The 18,043-nt window shown below is 37.3% G+C and overlaps 1 pseudogene; it reads left to right on the top strand.

Moving 5' to 3' along the window:
* Window positions 1–1,921: 1,921 nt before the first annotated feature.
* LOC119528885 lies at window positions 1,922–2,473 on the top strand (annotated as a pseudogene).
* Window positions 2,474–18,043: the final 15,570 nt, after the last annotated feature.

Raw genomic sequence — 18,043 nt, forward strand, 5'->3', positions numbered from 1 at the left:
GGCCAGGTGATGGTGCCCAGTTGTCTGGTCAAACAAACACTGGCCTAACCATTACTGCAAGGACATTTGTGGCTGGTTAATAAACCAGAAGGCTAGTTTATTAAATCATCAGTCAATTGATTGCATCTGTGGCTGATTACATCCAGGATCAACTAAGGGAGTGTCTTCTGCAGTGAGAGAATACAATCAGTTGGATTTAATCCAATCAGTTGAAGACTTTAAAGGAAGAAGAGAGAAGCTGCTTTTCTCCTTCAGCCAGCCAGCCTCTCCTGGGAAGTTCATCAAAGACCTTCATTGGAGTTGCCAACTCATGGCCTGCCCTATGGAATTTGGACTTGTGCATCCTGCCCTACAGAATTTGGATTCATGAATCTTCACAGTTGTGTGAGACACTTTTATAAAATCTCCTATTTACAGATATCGCCTGTTGGTTCTGTTTCTCTAGAGAACCCTGACTAATACGCTAGCCTAAATACACTCTCTCATTCACTGTCAACTTTATTGTGATTAATTTGAATTTCTATCTCCAGTGTATACTCTCAGTTTGGCTCCAATCATACATATCCAATGGGCTGTTAGATATCTTCACTTGATAATTTCACAAATATCTTGACATCTACATATCTAAAACTAAATTGGATGTCTACTCCCATCCCATCTTCCTTCTCAAGTGTCCCTCCTATCTCAACAAATTGCATTATCATCCAGCTGGTTTTCCAATTCATAAATATGTGCTTTGTCCTTGATTTCATTTTTTTCATAATCCCTACTTCAATTGATTAACATGTCCTGATTATTAATTCCTTGTTTCTCTTGATTATCTCTAGTTCTTTCCCATCCACTGCCACTAGAACTGAACTTGAGACCTTGTCAGTTCTAAGTTGCATCAATAGTCTCCTAATTTCTCAAAAAGATTGCTATGAAACACCAATTAAGTCATGCTACACACCTTTGTAAAATCCATTCAAATCTCTTCCAAGTGACAGGGTAAACTTTGGCTTCTGCTTACATACCCAATATAACCTGTTGCTGGTGCCCTGCCTTGTTCTCCATTCTTCAGCCATCCTGAAATAAATACAGCTCCCTGAACCTGCTTTATTCTTACTCCTTCCTCACTTCCTTGCCCTGTACAGCTCCTACATTTGTCTTAGGACTAAGCTCAAGCATCACTTTCTTCACACTTCCCTGATTATGCACAGTCCATATTGGTTAAGCAGCCTATGTGCCCTTATACCGTACAGTGCATACTTCATCCTCATTCTTATCACAGTCTGTTCTGATTTCTTTTGTTTATTTCTCTCTCTCACTGGGCTGTGAACATCTTTTGAATATGCAGTCTATTTCTAATTACATTTGCCTAGCCCTGAATGTTACACATCAAGAAGCTAATCCATGCTTTTGGGTATATGAGGGAAATCAGCATGGAGTGAAATTAAAACAAAACAAACAAAAAAACTTGCATAGAAGTTAGTGTAGTTTCGTTTGGGTACAGAATAAGTGGGCTCAGTTGGAGATAATACTAGAAAGAGAATTAGGGTTTGGTTTTTGAAAGTACTAAAGGTGGACTTCTGCAGGAAGTAGTTGATAAGCCATTTGGTGGATAGTGCGGATGGGGTAGGCAGGGAGGTAGTGAAAAGTTTCGAACCTTGAAAGATGATCAGGAGTGTTATAGAGTTGTTTCTGATATCAAGAAGGGGGTTAAACTACATGACCTCCAAGATTATCCCCTGGTCTAAGATTTAGTAAGGTTTATGCCATTTACGGGCCTTTTTAAGAAAAATAATCTAGAGTTATAAATTCAAAAGTCAGCACAGAAGTGAACATTTAAGCAGAATAAGACATGCAGTCATACAAAAAATGATATCTTGAAAACTGATGATTGCTTCCTCTTCTCATAAGAGGCCCGAGGTAATCTCTGAAAATGGTTTGCTATTCACTTGACCCTGAAAACCCCACAAAATCATGCAAATCAAGGGGTTCAAATCTTCATGTTCACTTTAAAAACACCCGAGAAACTGGTCAAGCCATCAAAGGTAAGCATATTTGAAAAGCCACCAAGTATCTGAAAGATGTCACTTTACAGAAGCAGTGTGTGCCATTCCGTCATTACAGCAGTGGTGTTGGTAGGTGTGCCCAGACGAAACAGTACGGCTGGACACAGGGTCGACGGTCCAAAAAGAGTGCTGAATTTTTGCTGCACATGCTTAAAAATGCAGAAAGTAATGCTGAACTTAAGGGTTTGGATGTGGATTCTCTGGTCATTGAGCACATCCAGGTGAACAAAGCCCCCAGGATGCGCCACCGTACTTACAGAGCTCATGGTCGGATTAACCCATACATGAGCTCCCCCTGCCACACTGAGATGATCCTTACTGAGAAAGAACAGATTGTTCCTAAACCAGAAGAGGAGGTTGCACAGAAGAAAAAGATATCCCAGAAGAAACTGAAGAAACAAAAACTTATGGCTCAGTAATAAATTCATCACAAATTATATGCAAATTAAAGCAGAATGTTGGTTGTCTTATTAAATTTGTTAAATATTCTTTACCCTGTCATTATTTTGGCTCATAAACATGATGTTAAAAAAAAAAAAAAACAACTGATGATTACCTTAAATTTTACAAAATTAAAAAAATAACTTAAAATTTTATTAATTTAACTGTCTGACATGTAGCTCTACTATTTCCTAATACTTTAGTTGCTTTTACTATGCCAATGATTTTGCCATTTTAAAAATATTTTTTATTAAAGGAATAGAAACCTTTGCCTTTCCTTCAATACAGTGGATTGAAATACTTTTATTATTAGTATTTTAGAAATGTTTGTTACAGCTTTGCATGTTGTTATTAATAATTTTGTATAAATTTTAGGTTGTTTTCACACTTTGGTAAACCTCTACCATGTTTCTTCAAAACTAATAAGTTGTGCTGTTTCAGAGCATTTCAAATTTGGTTACGTGGTAACTAATAGAAAACGCTTTGAAAAGAATGATAGCCATAAAATCAGTTTATCATTAGGGTCCTCCTTGAGGAGATGTATTATGAGTTTTATGTCATCTTCATGAATGTCAGTTTTTCATGTCAAGTTTCCTTTGCCCACTGTCAAAAATGTCTATGACCACTCCAATACCACTTGTAATAAGGGAAAGTATGTCTGGAAGAGGGATATTTGGAACAGAAAAAGACAGAAGTCTAAACTGGCTGATGATAAGTATCTTAATTTTGTAAGTTTTGTAAATATATGAACACATGAATACAGTGCTGGGGCCCTTCCAGAAACTTTGTGTAGGGCCTACATGGGTGAGGTCCTGCCACTCAAGATACAGTGGCTTGATGGTAAACTTCTCCTGTATGGATGTCTGGTAAGGGCTGAAAGGAGCTCCAGAGGTAGGATGTCCAATTAGGAGAGAGTAAGAATTATTCTGCTATATAAGAATCCAATATGAGGAAGCTGCAATGTAAAATAATGGAGAGGATGGAGGTAGGATCTTGTGGTTGGATTGGCTGGCCTTAGGATAACAGGGAAGATTGAAAAAATACTAATTGTGTTCGTTGGTTCATTCATTCATTCATTCTCTCATGCAAAGGTTTGTTGAATTCTTAGAATGTGCAGGACACTGGGCTAGACTCTGAAGTTACTAAAGATAAATATGACACAGTGCTTGCTGCCACCAAACACAAAGTCTATTATGAAGGCAAGACTGAAGTAACTGAAGAATTATGATATCATGAGATGCTGTGATACAGAATGGTAAAGCAGTTCACTGAATTACAACCACAGAGGAAGGAGCAGATTGTGAAAAAAGGGGTGAGGAGCTGACATCATCAGGGAGGGCGTGGGGTGAGCTAAAGAGATAGAGAAAGATGAAGGAGATAGATGTAAGCGGAAAGGAAGGTAAAAGGCCAAGGTCAGAAAGAATCCATGTGGACCCAGAATAAAATATTAGGCTTCAGTAAAAATACCAGCTTGACAACATCATGGAGAAAAAAAATCAATCATAAAGGGAAAAAAAGGTTTACAGGGTGCAATACTAGCTTGAATTTCTTAATGGTTTAGGAGCCACATGAAGAGAGAGTATAACATGAGCCTATTTCTAGTTTCAGTTTTAACTACAATTCTGGCCTCTAAGGTTTCACTTGTCAACTCAAGTCATTTTCAAAAGAGCATGCAATTATATTAAACTTTTTGTATTTATTCCGAATAGATGTCAAAGAAAGAATATCATTCTGTTCTGTTCACATTTCATATTCTCATGCATAGAGTGGGACTTCATGGAATCAGTGCAGATCTAACAGTATTGATATTCCCATCTGTGGCTTCGATGATGAAAAGAAAGTAGTTGGTTTTGTGATTTTACGTATTCCAATAGGGCTGGAGTGGTTATCATTGGCATTAATATTGTTCCATATACTTAAGAGGAATTTTTTTCTCATTATTGCTAGTATTGAGTGTCTTGTTCAAGAGAATTGCCTAATAAAATGTTGGTATTTCAAAGCTGGTACAGGGCAAGTCCACAAAATCCATAAGCAATGAATTATTTTTTTTTCCTAAAGAGCATTTTTGTGTCTGAATATATATGGGCTTTGGTGAGAAGAAATAAATGCAGAGATAAGAGGAAGAGAATAGGTAGACACAGAGTATATTAAAACCTGTATCCATATCCTCACACCCCGATTAGCTGTAAACTCCAATCTGTCCCAGCACTTTTGTTAAATGCAAATCTCTAGGAAGTAGTGTCATAGTGTGCTATTTTTTTTTTTATCTCTTACTCTTTGACTCCTTATTCTTTGACTTCTACAGCTCTACTGAAACTTTTTTTTCAATTCCAGTACTTTTCCCCAGATTTAATTCTCTTGATGACCCCTTAGCAATCTTTTGTTATTTGTCCAATTTGCAGGTTTCTCCTCCCTTAGCTACGAGGATATTTCAAGTTTTTGTTCTCCCTACATCATTTCCTTAAGCCATACATAATTAACTCTGTTCTTTTCTCTCTATTCTCCCTCTTGACATTCTTGTCCATTCTTACAACTTCTGCTATTACTTCTTTGTGAGTTCGTCAACAAATTTACATATCTATCTTTGATCTCTGTCTTGAACTTCACCTGCCTTCCGAGCATCTCCACTTGCAAATCCTGCTATCTCTTCAAGGACATTCAATAACAAAATTACAGTTTGTTTCTTCTTGAGATTCCTTCATTTGGACTACCCTCTTTCTGTTTATGAAACCAACATTTTGCAAATCATAGAGGTAGAAATATTCAGGTCAAGTATATTAGACTTGTTCATTGCAATACCAAACCCCTAGAATTGTGCCTGATACATGGTAGGTTCTCAGTAAATAAATGTTCAATGAGAGAATATGCTAACTGTTCTTTATCTTTCTACCAACATAAAATCAATCAGGATTCTTCCTGCCTATCTGTCTTTCCTTTGCATTCCTACTGCCATTCCACCCACCTTGTTCATTTCTTAATTAAAAGTTTGAAGTTTGGGCCATAAGACTGGTCTCCTAATTGCTTTTGGTGTCTTTACTGTGAAAACCATCCTATTCTCCATCTACAAAATAGCAACTTCTGAATGTTAACTAACAAAGTAATTCCTCCTCTCCCTCAAAAACTATCAGTAACTCCTTAAAGACTTCCAGAAAAAAATTAAAATGCCTCATATTTCCTCTTCAAACATTTTCATTTAAGATTTTGGCTCTGAAAACAGGTGTGTATTTTAATTACGAAAATTATTAACTAAATCATTTTGGGCAATTTATGAATTTTATTAGACTTACCTTTCTCCTCTGTGAAACAGCACACATACTTCATTGACTATGAAAAAAATGTAATGTATGGAATGCTACAAGCTTATAATATCCAGCACATGGTGAGCACTTTATACATCTTAATGCTTGTGCCCTATCCTGCCTGCAAGGACATATTGACTCTAAACAAAGAGGTAAGTTTATTGTCCCTTGACATGCTATGCTTGTTCCCACAACTAAGCCTTTCCCTTTCCTGGGACAGCTTTCCCCTCTTCCTATTACCAAAGCTGTCTTTCCTTCACTGAAGCTTTCTCTGGCCACTTCAAGCTCCAGGGCTATCCCCTTCTCTGAATTTTTCTGTTTGTGCTGATATCTTATATTGGCTTTCATCTTTTTATCTCTATGTTTTGTCCTTCTAAGTAGACTGAATGGTGCACAAGAGCAATGAGCACGCATGTCATGTATATCTTTATATCTCCAGGTCCAAAGACAGAATGATACTTAGTAATATTTGTTGTTGAAAATAATGATGATCAGAAACCAGTACATGATACACTTTTTAATTCAGTGTATCTATCTCTCTCTCTCTGCCCCAACATGTACATTTTGTGAATGATTATTGGTGTCAAGTGAAGCTTTTTTATAGAGAAAAACTGAGTGACACAAGAAGTCCTGCACAAAATTTCACTTTCCATGCCCTTGGCCAAAATGCTACTAGGGGTTTGCAATTATGAATGTATCTTTACACGTCTTTTTACAAGCATGGGTTTGGATGATGATTTCACAATTGCAGTCACATTTGCTAGCCAAATTATTTACAAATGTACAAATTGAGAAAGGAATTTTCATAGAACCATGTAAATCTAAAGTTCCCAAACAAAGGAATGTGGAATTTCATCAGTCCTTTGTAGGAGCCAAATAGCTGTTGAAATGCAAGTGCCATGGACTCCCCAGCAGAACTGTAAAAACAAATTCACATCCCATGGGACAGACCGAAGTGCATGGAAAGAACTACATTCTTATTGCATTATTGAGACTGTGTAGAAATCAGCCATTTGTTCTTCACAATAACTCTCACAGATAGTTATAATTATCCCTATTTTATAGTATGGTAAACTGAAACTCTGAGAGAAAAAATAATTACCAAATGTGACATATACAGTTAATTGAAAAGCCAGCCCTCCAGCTTTGCCATTTTGGTCCCCCAAAATGTGCTCTTTCAAATTGATTTGAATGTATGTGGTAAAAAGATATTATTTTATATATGTTTCAGAATATAAAATTAGTAAAAATAAGTGGAAGAACTTCTAGTATAAACATGACTGTGTAGCTCAACCTCTTTCCTTCTCATGGCTAATGCTGAAAAATAATGTTGCTGGAGAACATAATAACAACGATAGCAACCCTTATGTAGTTGTTTCTGTGTATCGGTACTCTTCCCTGGAGTTTAGACCTATTAACCCACTGGCCAGTTACCATTTGGAATTGGTATTATTATTATTGTCATTTTATACATGAGAAAACTGAGGCAAAGAGTAGTTAAGTAACTTTCATGACTAATACAACTTGGAGCTGAGACAAGAATATATGTATATATTTAATCCTTGCACATTCCATTTTGGTTGTAACTAGGAAACAGGTTTAATTTCTAATCTCCAAATTATATTTTAGGATTGCCAAAAATTACTGAGATCAAACTTTATGACAAGGACAGCCATGAGAAAAAGACTAGGCTGAGAAGGCCCAGTGGGAGCAGATCCTGGAAAGCATCAGTAAAAATAGACTTCTGATAAGTTATGGGAACACCATACATTATTTATAAGTGTGAATGTAGGATTTGGAGTGGGTGGGACTGTTAGCCTAATTCCCAGGATATGTTTTAATTCGGAGACACTGAGAGGGTAGGATTACGCAAAAAACACATATACAAGTGTTACTTGCTGTAAATTGTTCATTTCTGTAGGCTTAGTATGGAGAAAACCAGCTATCCTGGAATTATATCCTGGCCACTCCATATACCATTTTTCTTACTGAGGAACATCCTGCAAATCATGGCCCAGACAAACCCAACTTATTCAACAAAAATTAACTGTAGTGAGTACTATGGCCACGTTTCTGGCAATAAAGATCAACACGGAAATCCCAGTATGTTATCAACCAGCCATATGAAGGTAAGTGGTTTACACTGGACCCCTGCCTCCCTAGAAGGGAAGCCTTTCATCTTGACTGGACACAGCACACATTCCTACCTGCATGGCCTGTCTAATGGATTACAAAGTACTTAATAAACAGACATGGAATTACACAATACCTCATCTTGCACAAAGGAACTAAATTTACAACAAAAGATATGCAAGAGTGAGATAGGACGATGGGCTTCATTCAACCTATCATAAACTATACCACCCAGAAGGTGCAGATCTGATAGAATGACATGACAGGTGCATCATTTTTTTTTTTAACAAAAGGTAATTTTATTTAGTCATAGTTCATTTTGAATGCAGAACTGAAATACCAGCTCGGAGATGATATAGTGTGAGGATGGGGCACTATCCTCTGTATGCAATATGTACTCGAAATCTGTGCTGTGTCTGTAGAAGTTAGCATACTTGAGTCTGGGGATGGCCTTGTTTACCATTCCTGCAGATGACCCACTTGAGGAATTTGTGCTTTCCAACTTTACAAATTTATGCTATCTGGGTGAAAAGGTTCTGGGTCTCAGATATAAATGCTTCTACCAAGTGATATAGCAAGAATCCCATTAAACATTAAGTTATGGCTGTTGTCCAGTCTGGGCTCTTTAGGCTAACAGACCAGAAGGCAAAGAAGAGTCATCATCTTGATAGGGATATTTTACCCTGATCATCAGCAGTAGACCGGGTACTGCTACCAACTAAGGGAAAGGAAGAATATATTTGCACTTGGGTGATGCCTTGGGTCATTTTTACTGTGTTTATGTCCAGTGGTGATGATAAATGGAAATGTACAGCATTAATGTCCTGAGGAAGCTTGATAGCTAATGGCTTGGATACATCAAGATGAGAGTCTGGCACAGCACTGACACAATGATGTCTTAATGAAACAGGGCAAAAGATCATCAAAACATATCAACAGATGAAAACACTCACTTAAAAAAAAGTCTGTGGGCAGATGGAAACTGTGATTAAATAATACATGATTAATTTTTTTAGAAAAGAAAATGCACTGAATGATGTAATATATCTCTGTGAAAGAAGACCAAAAACAGAAATGCAGGAACTCATAGAAAAGATGAGGCTCATCATTGAAATTAAATGTCTAAGTTGGAAGAATTCAGAAAACACACACGATAAGGGAAGATTTCAGAAAAATGAAACTGAAAAGAATGAAAGTCAGCAGACACTTTGGAAAACTCAGAATTGACTGTGGAAATTTTTAAAGCAATCCATATTAAATTTATGTGGTTAAAATTAAAAACAAGTCTTGGCAGGAATGCAGAGCAGGTGAAATTCTCACACATTGCATGTGAAAGTAGAAAATGATATCATTCTGGAAAACTGGGCATTCTGATAAATGTAAACATATATCACGTGATCTAGCAATTCCATCCCTGGGTATACATCCATTGCAGATTGGGATTTACATGCAGGAAATTTATTACCATGCTCTTGGCATCCCACCTGTGGAAGAAAAAGAAGGAAGCAGGATTAGACGGAAGGAGGCGTCTATTTGCAGTGCAGTCTTAATGGAAACCTTAGCCAAATAAGTTCGGAGTTGTGGAGAAGGGATTGTGTTAGATTGAATCATACTCTCCACAAAGGTATGTTCAACTCCTAATCCCTGATCCCATGGGTGTGCACTCATTTGTAAATGGGATCTTGAAAGATCCTATTTAGATGAAGCCTAAATGAAGCAGAGTTGAGTTTAGTCCAATACGGCTGGAGTCCTTATAAGCAAAGGAAATTTGGACATATCAGTAGAAGCCACAGGAGGAGACCAAAGGAGATAGATCGCCATGTGACAGAGCAGAGATTGATTACCAGAAAGCCACCAAGAGACCGCTACAGACTTTGGAGAAAGCATGGCCTGCCGATGTCTTGATTATGGATTTCTAGCCTCCGAAACTGAGTCGATAAATCCCTGTTGTTTAAGCCACCAGTCTGTGGTATTTGTCATAGCAATAAACTACGACAGGGATGATCCTCCAGGGGTGTCCTGTGTAGGGATGAAAAGTCAGTCATTTATACCCCTGCATTGATCAGTAATTGGACTCAGGCTGCCCAGGGAAGAGAGCATGATTTGGGTGAGATGGTTCTCTTCAGCTGGGGCAACCCCTGAAAGAGGCTGCCATCTGAGAATGAGCTCCAGCAATTGCGGTGGTAATAATTATTTCTGAAGTTGGCGGAGGGCATCTCACACCTCACAGCATTTTCCACAATATTCAAGAGAAATGAGTGCATGTGATCAAAGAAGGCCTTGAACAAGGGCTTGAACAATGTTAAAGCAGATTTATGCACAACTGTGAGAAACAAGAAGCAAACCAAATACCTGCTAAGTGGAAGAATGAAATAATACATGTGGTCTGTTGATGCAAGGTAATACTACCCAGCAAAAAAGAGGCATGATATAATGATCTAGTAATCATGCAACAAAATGAATGGATTTCATAGCATTATATTATGTGATGGAATCCAGACTCAAAAACGTGCATACTGTATGATTCCATTTCTGTTAAGTTCAAGGAACAGATAAAACTAATCTATGGTAATAGAAGTCAGAATAGGGATTACTATTTAGGGATCAGTGGGTATTGACTGAAAAAGTCACAAAGGAACTCTCTAAGGTGATTAAAAAATTCTCTATCTTGATATTGGAGATCATTACATAGGTGGACATGTAAAAAAGCCATCAAACACTACGCATGAGATGTGTGCATTTCACTATGCATCACTCATATCCCAGTAAAATCAATTAATTAATTAGTTAAATAAAAACAATGGAAGAGTTAGAAAAAGAGTGGGGGAGAAATGATAGATGTAGAAGACAGGAAAAGAGATCTAACATTAACAGCACTGAAGAGGATAAATTCATAATTAAAGAACAGAAATGCAAATTTAATGATATGATTAAAGACATTTTTCGGAACTAACAAAAAGAAAAGACATTAAATGATTTTTTTGCAAGACCAAATTGCATCCCAAGAAAAAAATGTCCCAGAAAATAGCACTAGGATATGTTCTTTTGAGTTATACAACCTCAAACTGAATTATCAAGTCATTTTTAAGTTAAAACAAAAAATGGCCAACCTGGCCTCATAGTTTTTTCACAACATTCAACTTTTTGAAGTAAATGAGGTAACACCTATAAAAACAAATACTTCAGTATTTTATGTCCATCCAAACTATTTTTTAAATTAAAAAGCCTAAAGAATCCCTCTTCTCAATATGAAAATTTAGGGAATACTGTTACATGAGCTCATCTTGATGAAATTTTTAATGGAAAAGTTTCAGTCAAAAAATCAATGACTGTTAAAGCCGTAGTAAAAGGACTGATTGTAAACCAAGAACATATTTTACTTAGAACTAAGTTGGAAACTAATAACAATAGATAACTAAGAAAATTTCATGTTAGCATTACAAAAGGAAACCACTAGAACTAAAATGAAAAGTTGCTTAAACATCAGGAGATGTACACATACAAAGAAATGACAACAAGGAGGAAAAAATAAACAATACAGTGAAAAACTTTCAATTATAACTGCAGCAAAGAGTAAAAACATGATAGGATTAAAAACAAACATACCTCAAATATCAACAAATGTAAATGATCTAAACTCAGCTTTTAAAACAAAAATAATTTCAAATAAGAAAATCCATTCTATATTCTGTATTTCAGAGGGGCATCTAAGCCAAAATGATTTAAAAAAATTGAAAATAAGAGGACAGGTATAGATGCAATAGGCAAATGCAGATAAAAAAAAGCAGAGGATGCAAATTTAGCATCAAAGCACAATTCAGATTTAAAAAAAACCTTTAAATCACACAAAAGACACTTCTTACTAAATTTTATAACTCACAATGAAGTTATAACAATTATGAATATATTCTCACCATAGAATAGCTTCAACATTAATGAAAAAGAATATATTCTTCATACAAGGCACAAGAGCATTATTAAGAAAATAAATGAAAGGTAATTCACGTCTTTTATTGGGTACACTGAAACAATACAAATGCAGCTACTTTAGTGAAACTAATTCAAGTGTGCCCATTAAAAATTGTTTAATTAAATCCACAGGCTTTATAATTTTCATGTGTATCTTGCTTCTACATGTGAAAAGGTACCTGAAATATAGACTATAAAAAAGTAAGTTTTTCATTACTTAAGAAGGATTTTAGTTTGGAATTTGATTATAGAGCAGTTATTTTTAATGTCACATAGTGTGCCAGTTTGAATGTATTGTGTCCCCCAAATACCATTGTCTTTGATGTAATCTTGTGTGGGCAGACGTTTATTACCAGTGTTGATTAGATTTCTTTGAGTGTTTCTTTGGAATGCACCCCGCCCAGCTGTGGGTGATGACTCTGATTGGCTATTTCCATGGAGGCATGGCCCCACCCATTTAGGGTGGGCCTTGAGCAGTGGAGCCATATAAATGAGCTGACAGGCAGAGGGAACTCAGTGCAGCTGGGAGTGAACTTTTGAAGAGGAGCTATAACTGAGAGGGATACTTTGAAGAAAGCACAGGAACTGCAGATGAGAGACAGTTTGAATATGGCCATTGAAAGCAGACACTTGCTCCAGAGAAGCTAAGAGAGGACAAATACCCCAAGTACAACTAAGAGTGACATTTTTGAGGAACTGCAGCCTAGAGAGGAACATCCTGGGAGAAAGCCATTTTGAAACCAGAACTTTGGAGCAAACACCAGCCACGTGCCTTCCCAGCTAACAGAGGTTTTCCGGACACCATTGGCCATCCTCTAGTGAAGGTATCCGACTGCTGATGTGTTACCTTGGACACTTTATGGCCTTAAGACTGTAACTGTGTAACCAAATTAACCCCCTTTTATAAAAGCCAATCCATCTCTGGTGTTTTGCATTTCAGCAGCATTAGCAAACCAGAACACATAGCACTGGGAGGGAGAGGTTAGTATATATATCTACTAACTGAATTATAAATCACTGCTGTTCTTCAATTCTGCTGTCTCTTGATCCATATATCTCTGAGCCACTATCTAGAAAGACATTTGCAGACAGCTTCAAACAATTATTAAATCAGAGAATGAATATTTTATGCAATTAAGTAAATATCAACACCAGGTTATAAGGTTGATAAAGGTTTGCTAATGAGTGAGACTGCCATAAACTGTTTTTTTTTTAGTTTGTTCTTATAGGTAATTAAAGAAAATTAAAGTTGTATGGAAATGTATGCGGGCCATATTGAGAATGGTGCTGAAGTCAAATATTTTTTTGCAATATAGGGTGTTGAAAAGTAAGTAAACTTGGAAATGAATAAAATACTGAAAAGAAGTAAAGAGAAAATTAGTGTACAGAGATTTAGCCTTGAGCAAAAAGAGCCTTGGCTCATTAGAATGATCTTTTATTATAGGCATTTTTATAAGGAGCAACATTCTTCCCAATGATAGCTCAAAAATCTCATTGACTAAAAAATTATAAATTGAACTGAATTTTGAAGTTAACAGATGTTTTCCTGCTTTTATTCTTATCATCTGATAATTAAACCAAATGATCCAGCACAATTTGGTGGGCTACAAGCTTCATGGGGCCTTGGAGTTATCTCAAGGGTCCTGTGACCGCATATGCACACTACATGCTCCCTGGACTGAATAAATAATGCATCTCATAATTACATGCACTATTCTATTTCCAATGCATGAGATTCTGTTTTTTGTTTTGTTTTGTTTTTTAATTGAGATTGTTCACATACCACACAAGTATCCAAAGATCCAAAGTGTGCAGTCAATTGCCCACGGTACATATCATACAGCTGTGCATCCATCACCACAATTAATTTTTTTCAATTTTTAGGACATTTTCATTATTCTGGAAAAGAAACAAAAACAAAAAAAGGAAACTCAAATACTCCCATACCCCTAACACCCTCCCTCCATTACTGATTCACAGTATTGGTATGGTACAGTTGTTACTATTTATGAAAGAATGTTAAAATTCTAACTGTAGTATATGGTTTGCAAAAGGTATCTTTTTTTCCTATATGCTCCTCTATTATTAACTTCTAGTCATAGTGTCACACATTTGTTCTAGTTCATGAGAGAGATTTCTAATGTTTTTACAATTAGTCACGGACATTGCCCACAACAAGATTAACTGTTTTATACATTCCCATTTTTTAACCTCCAACTTTCCTTCTGGTGACATACATGACTCTGAGCTTACCCTTTTCACCATCTTCACACACCATTCCACACTGTTATTCTCACAACGTGCTACCATCACCTCTATCCATTTCCAAATTTTTAAGTTCACCCTAGTTGAACATTCTGCTCATGATAAGCAACCACTCCCCATTCTTTAGCCTCGTTCTATATCCTGGTAACTTATGTTTCATGTCTATGAGTTTACATATTATAATTAGTTCATATCAGTGAGGCCATGCAATATTTGTCCTTATGTGTCTGTCTTCTTTCACTCAATATAGTGCCCTCAAGTTTTCTTCATTAACATTTTTTTACACAGTTTTGTTCACACACTATACATTCCATCCTAAGTAAACAATCGATGGTTCTCTGTATAGTCAAGTATTTATGTATTCAGCCCCATCACCACTGTCTATATAAGGACATCTCCATTTCTTCCACAAAGAAGGAGGAAGAGTCAAAGAAGGTAGAGAGACAGAAGAAAAAGAAAAAAGAAAGAGAAAAAAAGCAGCGAGGAAACAATGAAAAAAAAGATAGCATTAAACTAAAGTAGAATAGTCAGACAACATCACCAGTGTCAAGAGTCCCATATCCTTCCCCTATTCCTCCCCCCATATGCATTTAGCTTTGGTATATTTCCTTTGTTATATTAAAGGAAGCATAATACAATGTTTCTGTTAACTATAGTCTCTAGTTTGCATTGATTGTATTTTTCCCCCAATCCCACCCCATTTTAACCACCTTGCAATGTTGATATTCATTTGTTCTACCTCATTAAAAACATATTTGTACCTTTTATCACAATCATTGAGTACCCTAGGTTTCACTGAAATATACAGTCCCAGTCTTTATGTTTCCTCTTTCTTTCTGGTGTCCCACATGCTCCTAACCTTCCTCTTTCAACCATACTCACAGTCATCTTTGTTCAGTGTACTTACATTGCTGTGCTACTATCTCCCAAAATTGTGTTTCAAACCTCTCACTCTTGTCTTTTCCTTTCTGTCTGTACTGCTCCCTTTAGTGTTTCCTGCAGAGCAGGTATCTTGTTCACAAACTCTGTCATTTTCTGTTTGTCAGAGAATATTTTAAGCTCTCCCTCATATTTGAAGGTCAATTTTGCAGGATATAGGATTCTTGGTTGGTAGTTTTTCTCTTTCAGTATCTTAAATATATCACCCCACTTTCTTCTTGCCTCCATGGTTTCTACTGAGAAATCCGCACATAGTCTTATCAAGCTTCCTTTGTATGTGATGGATTCACTTTTCTCTTGATGCTTTCAGTATTCTCTCTTTGTCTTTGACATTTGATAATCTGATTATTAAATGTCTTGGCATAGGCCTATTCAGATCTATTCTGTTTGGGGTACGCTGCACTTCTTGGATCCGTAATTTTATGTCTTTCATAAGAGATGAGAAATTTTCATTGATTATTTCATCTATTATTGCTTCTGCCTCTTTTCCCTTCTCTTCTCCTTCTGGGACACTCATGACATGTACATTACTGTATTTCATGTTGTCATTCAGTTCCCAGAGACATTGCTCATATTTTTCCATTCTTTTCTCTATCTGTTCTTTTGTGTGTAGGCTTTTAGATGCCTTGTTCTCCAGTTCCTGAGTGTTTTCTTCTGCATCTTGAGATCTGCTGTTGTGTATCTCCATTGGGTCTTCCATCTTGTGCGTTGCGCCTTTCATTTCCATAGATTCTGGCAGTTGTTTTTTTGAACTTTCAATTTCTACCTCATGCACACCCAGTGTTTTCATTATATGCATTGCCTCTTTTGCCATATCGTCCCTAAACTTTTTGAATTGATTTAGCATTAGTTGTTTCAATTCCTGTATCTCAGTTGAAGTGTAAGTTTGTTCCCTTGACTGCGCCATAACTTCATTGCAGTTTTCTGTTGTCTAGGGATCTGGTTTCCTTGGCCACCCCAATCAGGTTTTCCCAGACCAGAACGGGCTCAGGTGTTGGAAGGAGGCACTAGTTTCCAGTTTCCCTGAGGGTGTCTTAGAAGATTGATATATCCTGTGAGGCCTCAAGTCATTGTGCTTTTCTGCCCAGCTGGTGGCACCCGTCAGCCTGTAGCTCCAGACTGGTGTAAGGAGGTGTGGCCAATGGCTGGTTTCCCAGGCTCTGGGGTCTGGTTCTGAATGGAAGGTGGGTGGTAGAGCTTGGCACCATTTTCTTCCTCTTGGGGAAGATACACCCCCTAGGGAGAGGTCATTAGCATTTGAATAGTCTCTCTGACTCTGCAGTCTCTACCCTTGTCTGGGTCAGAGTGCTGGGAAATGAAAATGGCTGAGGCTTTTTCTACTGAGCTGAAAAGGGGACAGAAAGCTTCCTTTCTGTGCCAGTCTGCAGCCCCCCTCAATTTCACCTGTTGGCCAGAGATAGTACCAGGTCCTCTGGGCTACCCCTCCCTCCCAGAGAGGTCCTCTGGCTCTCCAAGGTCAGTCATCACCAAAAGCCTTTGTCTGCTTGTTGGGGATTCATAGCTTGTATTAAGCCTTCCACGTTTGTAAATTAAAACCCCAGTTGGAGCTCAGCTGACCTATATTCGCTTGCTCAGAGAGTGTTGCTCCCTAGCACCGCAAAGCTTTGCAGTTCAAGCTGCGTGGGGGAGGGGGCTCTCAGGTCAGGTCCGCAGTTTTTACTTACAGATTTTATGCTGCAATCTTGGGCATTGCTCCCAGTTCAGGTTGGTGTATGATGAGTGGATGGTCACATTTGTCCCCCTGCAGTTATTCCAGATTATTTACTAGTTGTTCTTGGTTGTTTATTAGTTGTTCAAGGGGACTAATTAGCTTCCACTCCTCTCTGTGCCACCATCTTCTTCCTCTCTGAGATTCTGTTATGATTCATTAAAATTCAGGGTGGCATTTTGTCATTAGGAATTTTATCAATCAATATACCAAAAGGACAATTTCACAGCAATGGGATACATTAATATTTCATACCATGTGTCTTCACGCTAGAAAAGGCTAGAAACCATACTTTCCAAGTTAACTGTTTCATATCAGGCTATTAATGATGATTTGATTTCTAATAACTTAATTTGTCAGACTTTAAATCAACAGCATGAAATAACTAATCAGCTATGCTATGTATAATGACCTGTCTCAGTTTGCCAAGTCTGCTGTAACGAAATAACACAGACTGGTTGTCTTAAACAACAGGAGTTTATTTTCTCAGCTTGGGAGGCTAGAAGTCCAAAATCATGGTGCCACCAGGGCCATGTTTCAGCTGAAGTCTGTAGTATCTGGCAGTGGCTTTCTTGCAATTCATAACTCAATCTCTGCCTCCGTCACACAGCTATCTCTCTCCCCATCTCTCTCCTCCTCCTGTGCCCAAATTTTCTCTGCTTTTGTGGACTCCAGTCACATTGGATCAAGGCCCATCCTGATTCAGTTTGGCCTCACATTAACTAATCACATCTTCAAAGCTCCTATTTAAAAATGAGTTTGCATCCACAGGAAGAGGGGTTAGGATTTGAACATGTCTTTGTGAGGGGCATTATTGAATTCATAAGATGGCCAATGTATAAATCAAGATGCAGATTAGTGCAAGATACCCAGACCTTCCTCATATGGCCTTAAAGAATTTCCAACTGTTGATCGAGCCTTTCCTTCTTGCACTCAACAAATTAAAAATTATCTTCCCTCACAATTCTTTTCTGATTGCTTGAATTAATTATCATGTTTAATAGTACCAACATTCAACTTTTAGCCTATATCATAGTTATCTTGAATTCTCTCACTTTCTACAATAAAAACATTCCCCAAAGTCCATCTATATTCGTTTCTAATTTGTCAGACTTTATATCAACATCATGAAATAACTAATCAGCTATGCTATGTATAATGACCTGTCTCAGTTTGCCACCCCTGCCATGGTTTTTACTTGAATTAGGAGCATT

The sequence above is a fragment of the Choloepus didactylus genome, chromosome 3, assembly GCF_015220235.1.
Source record: "Choloepus didactylus isolate mChoDid1 chromosome 3, mChoDid1.pri, whole genome shotgun sequence".
Taxonomy (NCBI): Eukaryota; Metazoa; Chordata; class Mammalia; order Pilosa; family Megalonychidae; genus Choloepus; species Choloepus didactylus.